We start from the raw sequence: 6000 nt of genomic DNA on the forward strand, positions 1-6000 counted from the left end.
ATGAGTCCAACCTGTAATGTTGACCTTTCCGAGATGGCTGACCTTTTGATATATGCTTTTTACACCAAGGTGAATTGAGAGACAAGCCATTAAAATATTATAAATGTGCATAGAATGAGTCACATACTTGAGCATTAGATTTTAATGTAGGAGTGGTGATGAAACTTGGCTAAACTTTAGCTCCTTAAATTCAGCTTTGGTTGAAATATTTCCATTTTTTCACAAAAAGCAGATCAGACAAATATCGGCAGCCCTCCTGCAGTACTGCCACTGACCCCTGTTGACCACTTTTATAAAAACTCCAGAAGTCAGTCAGAGTGTATTGTCTAATCAGGACAGATTAGTTAAAGTAAAGTGAAGAGATACTTTTACTCTGACTTGTAATCGTAGACGCTCTCTCATTATAAAGCCACGGTGACCTCTGGGGGCGCGGAGGTCTCATAACAGCACTACTGCTAAAGAGGCAGCTGCGATGAGGGCTTCCAGTTTGGCTTCATTAAAGATGAAACAGAAAACACAAACACCCACTGACTGATACGAGGGGTTCCGTGTAAAGCGCCGTGCCAGACCGCTCTTCTGATTGGACTTCTGAAGGTGCGTCTGTCTATCCATTAACAGCCCATTATGTTCAGTAGCAGAGCTCTTATGCACATCTCTATGAACACCTCACCACTGACCTCATCAAAGGGCCACAGAGAAGAGAAGAATGGAGGAAATCAAAGAGGAAAACAATCATTTAGAGCTAAAATTCCTGGAAAAGTGTCAAAATAGAGCTGTGATACCTGGTGTTGATCTCACTGGGAGATTTAGGATTCAGAATTGAATTGCAATTTGAATTTGAAATGATAGAAAATTAATTGAAATGCAAAGAAATTCATATAGTGTAAGTTTTAACTAGAAAAGCAAAGACAAACTGAATGAAGGCTGGACAAACATGTTTGACATTAGATAGATAGACAGATAGATAGATAGATAGAGCAAGTAAAAAGGTCAATTTTCATTTCATGTTGACCCTTCCATCTTCACCACACACACACACACACACACACACACACACACGAGTGGGCCTGAGCTTAGTTTGATGTGACTTTGAAGCAAAGCTCGATGGAGTTGTCTTCCCCTGAGCTTTCCAGCTGTTTCCATTTGTATTCACAGCAGACAGCGACCGCAGTCACAGCTATATAATGCTGAGAACTTCCTGTAGATTCATTTCACTTTCCCCAACTTTCTTCTCTGTCAATATATTTTTCTGTTTCTAAATTTAGTTTTTTAATACACTGACTAACTTCACCATTTGCTTTGAGCATGCATTTATATTTTTTCATTAACAATGTTTATACTTCAATTGCAATTTCCATATTTGATTTCAGAGCAGAGGGATTTTCAGCAAATAAACCTAGTAAAGTTTTTAGGGAATGAATTGGGTTGTAAGATCCACGTCGCTCCCATAAGTGATTGAACTCTGTGTGTACAAAATGAGATTAAATTCAGAAGAAAAAAAAAGACAAATCAATTTATGCAGTTTCTATGCAGTCTTGAGAGAAGTCATTAGACTGAGAGAAAATATGGAGGTGATAGTCTCATAAGTATGCAACTTTAGTTGCACATTATTTTGAGATTGGCCAGCAGGAGCTTTCAGCTGATGCTCTGGTCAGGATATCTAAGAGTGTTGTTCCTCTCAGAGTGGAGAACTGCCCATTTCTGCTACAATGGGGAAACTGTGAGTCTCAGCTCCCTGTTTATTAAGGAGAGAACAGAAATGTTGTGTACTGCTAAGTCTGCGCTTCTCTGCTGGAGTGAGGATGAATGGAGCCAGTGGGGGAGAGGGAGAGAGAGAGAGAGAGACGATCAGAATTCAGAAAACAGCAGCTTCATGCACTCACCACCTGGGAAAATGATGCTGCGTCAGCAAATTTCTTCATTGCACTAGTTCCATGTATGTAGCCTTTATCATACCTAAAGCGTGACTATAACTCTCTGACACTCAGTAGTCAGCTGTTTTCTTAGTCAGCTTAGAATATCACACTAACATTCTGCTTACTGAACAGGGCTAAACAATCAGATATGGCCACACTGTTGCCACCAATATTTGATATTATTGATGCTGCCCTGCTGCACTCCATTACGCTCGAATACACTGCTGATGACAAAAAGTAGGGATGGGGAGTCGACTCCAAAAGAGTCGATTCCTCGACTCTGAATAGCTCTAGAGTCGGAGTCGACTCCAGCACTGGAATCGACTCTTGTTGTGAGTCGACTCCAAAATTGCGGATGTCTTCACTGATTCTCACATCTCTATAGCAGTGATCCTCAAATCTGGCTCTCCCATATGGAGGACCAAGAGTGCCACTTAAAAATAAAATGAAGAATCAATTTATTGATTTAATAATTAAAACATAAAAATGTATATAAATAAATCACTTTTAAAATGGACAAATTAATTGACATATTTAAAGATGTTTATTTAATTTGTGTTTTTAAATGTAGTTTAATAAAACAATAAAACAATCAATTTAAAAAAATAATTTTTAAATGTGTAAATAAAAAGATAAATTTAAAACTATTTAATTCATGTTTTAAAACGTGGATTAATAAAATAATAAAAAGTACATTAATCATTTTAAATGCACTTTTTAAATCGCTTTTTAAAAAAGCATTTGGCAAACGCTTTTCTCTCTCTATTTGCCAATTGCTTTTATTTGTCCTTTTGCCAAATGCTTTTCTTTATCCATTTGTCAATCGAGTTAAAAAATGCCATTGGACAGTACACACGTGGGAGCAACCAATCAACTTTTGCCGCAATTTGAAGAGCCAACCCCTCTTTCGCTTGTATATGTAACACGCACTCTCATTGGACAGTTAGAAAAGCTATACATCATTACAGCGGTAGTTTGAAGACGGGTTCAAGGGATGCAAAATGTCAGGGGAATCTGAAGGTGTTTGGCGAGAGATTGTTGATGATTTATTAGCTTTAGCTGATTTCTGCGAAAAAAAAATTCTCCTCTCGATTATCATTTTATATACAGAAGCATTTTAGAGTTGAGGGAAGATGTTGCAAATGCAGCGGATAATTGCGGTTGTACAGTAAATGGAAGGATTTGGGTTAAGTTTGAAGAGGCACAGAGTGTCATTCAACGAATCAGCCCCTTGGAATGCAGCAGTCATCACGCAATGATTGTAGCTCCAAGCATTCTTGAACAACACCAGTCGTTGGACTTACCAGCAGAAGAGACGGCAAGATGTATTGGTGTGTCGCTAAGGACAGTCTGACGAAAACTTGCACGTGATGGTTTAAGGTACTCTCATTAAGGTTATTCACTCCAATTCGCTCGAAGACCCCCACGCTTCAGCGGCGTGGTCTCCACCTCAGTGCAAAGCGAGAACGCCCATGTTCTATGCTCGGAGGTGATGAATCTGCTGGAAAAAGGAACTATAGAGAGAGTTACTCCAGCTCAGAGTGAGTCAGGCTTCTATAGCCGTTACTTCCTCGTCCCCAAAAAGGATGGCGGCCTCTGGCCCATCCTCAATCTCAGATGCCTGAATTGCGCCCTCATGATGAGGTCGTTCAGGATGATCAAGCTGAAGCAGATCCTCTCGCAAATTTGTCCAGGGGACTGGTTCTTTTCTCTGGACCTGAAAGACGCATACTTTCACATCCAGATAGCCCCCCCTTCACAGACGATTCTTGAGATTCGCCTTCGAGGGAGTGGCTTGTCAGTACACGGTCCTTCCCTTTGGACTGTCTCTGGCCCCCCGCACTTTTACGAAGTGCATGGACGCGGCTCTTTCCCCTCTAAGACAGATGGAAATCTGCGTTCTCAACTACCTCGACGACTGGCTCGTTCTGGCCCAGTCAGAGGTGGAGCTATTATCGCACAGAACCCTCCTCCTCAGCCACCTAGAGCGCCTAGGACTCAGGGTCAATTTCGCCAAGAGCACGCTGTCCCCCAGCCAGCGGATATAGTTTCTGGGGACAGTTCTCGACTCAGCTCAAATAAGAGCCGTAGTCGCGCCAGAACGTGCTCTGGCCATGCGAAAACTCACGACCTCCTTCGAGATCGGTGCCGCTCACCCTCTTAAACCGTTTCAGAGGATGCTGGGCCTCATGGCCTCAGCATCTCCAGCACTACAGCTGGGCCTGCTTCGCATGCGGCCCCTTCAGCGCTGGTTGAAACCATGGGTTCCATCTAGAGATGTTCCGATACCCTTTTTCCCTTCCCGATACAGATTCCGATGCCTAGGCTCAGGGTATCGGTCGATACAGAGTACTGATCCGATACCTGGGTGTGTATCTGGTTATACAGCTGTATGTACTACTTACTACCCTGTATGAATTGATACAATTATTTTATGGTGTGCTTCACCATAGATAGATAGATAGATAGTTGGCGAGTAAACGAAAAAATATAATATATAATGTTTGGAAAATGGCACATCTTTTTAAATATCTAAAAGTACACTCTTAACATCAGTCAGTCAAGCATTATAAATATATTATGTATTAAGTATTATTTAATGATAGAACTTTAGCAATTAGAATTAAAACTTGGTAACCATGTATGAATGCATATTAGTCATTTTAACTGAACTTAGGACAGGTGGTGGTGCTTTTTTGGTCATTCAGTGTTTCTGTAAAAATGGGGAAAAAAAACGATCAATAATAACGATAAGATAAAAATCATACTATGAATTCTGCTAAGAACAATATAAACGCACTAAGGATTAACGAGCTGCTGGATTCATGAATATTATTCACGTTGTCTGCATTGGCTTGAACTGATTTGCTGAAATCAAAAGCGCCAGCCAATGAGATTGTCGTTTGAGCATTAGCTCTGCCTACTACCGGAGAACCCGGCAGTTAAACTGAAGAATTCCAAAGGAAAGGAAAATACAACAAAGAATATCGTTTACATACCATTCGGAATTGACGCGCTACATGTAAGGTCTCTCTGTTTCTGCGTGTGAGAAAAAAGCAAAGCGACGGCGAGTCATGCACTTCACACTAGAGCTTATGGTACGTCAAATACAGGTGCGCTGCGCATTCATTCAGATGATCTGTAAAACAGTCTGTATTTTTTGTGGTATCGGTGGAATTTCCGATACTAGTATCGGAATCGGAACAACCCTAGTTCCATCCCATGCATGGCGTCACGGACGCCTACATATCAAGGTGAGCCAGGCCTGTGTAACCCTCACTGGATGGAAAAGGGCGTGGCCATGGGAATGGTTTGGAGAAAGGTTGTCAAGACAGATGCCTCCAACACAGGTTGGGGGGCGCTGTGTGAAGGCAAACTGACTTTAGGCCATTGGTTGAAAGAGGAGAAAGGGCTCCACATCAACTGCTTGGAAATGCTAGCAGTATGTTGAGCCTGCCAGTTCTTCCTGCCAGACCTAAAGGGACACCATGTGCTAATCCGCTTGGACAGCATGTCAGTGGTGTCCTAAATAAATCACCAAGGAGGCCTCTCCTTGAAACGCCTCTGCCTTCTGGTAGAGCGCCTTCTGGAATGGGCTCAACTCAACCTGCGCTCGCTAAGAGCAGCACATATACCGGGCAAGTTGAACCAGGGAGCGGACATGTTATCTCGGAGCAATGTCCCCTCAGAGGAGCGGACGCTCCATCCGCCGATGGTTCAGAGGATTTGAGAGATCTTTGGCAAGGCCGAGGTAGACCTCTTTGCCTCAGAAAACAACTCTCACTGCCCAACTTATTCGAAGGTCAGAGATGGCCCAACCTCCTCCTTTATGCGTTCCCCCCTGATCGCCCTGATCCCACAAGGTTTTCTTGGTGTCCCCCCTGTGGAAGAACTAACCTTGGTTGTCAGATCTAACTCAGCTGCTCGTAGCAGCCCCGTGGCCCATTGCCCTGAGACGGGACCTCCTCTCTCAAGCGAATGGGACAATATGGCACCCTCGGCCCGATCTGTGGGCCCTGCACCTTTCGCTGCTCGACGGGAGCCTCCGAGCTTCCCAAAGAGCATGTTAAACACCATTTCTGAG

Source organism: Onychostoma macrolepis, chromosome 18, assembly GCF_012432095.1.
Source record: "Onychostoma macrolepis isolate SWU-2019 chromosome 18, ASM1243209v1, whole genome shotgun sequence".
Taxonomy (NCBI): Eukaryota; Metazoa; Chordata; class Actinopteri; order Cypriniformes; family Cyprinidae; genus Onychostoma; species Onychostoma macrolepis.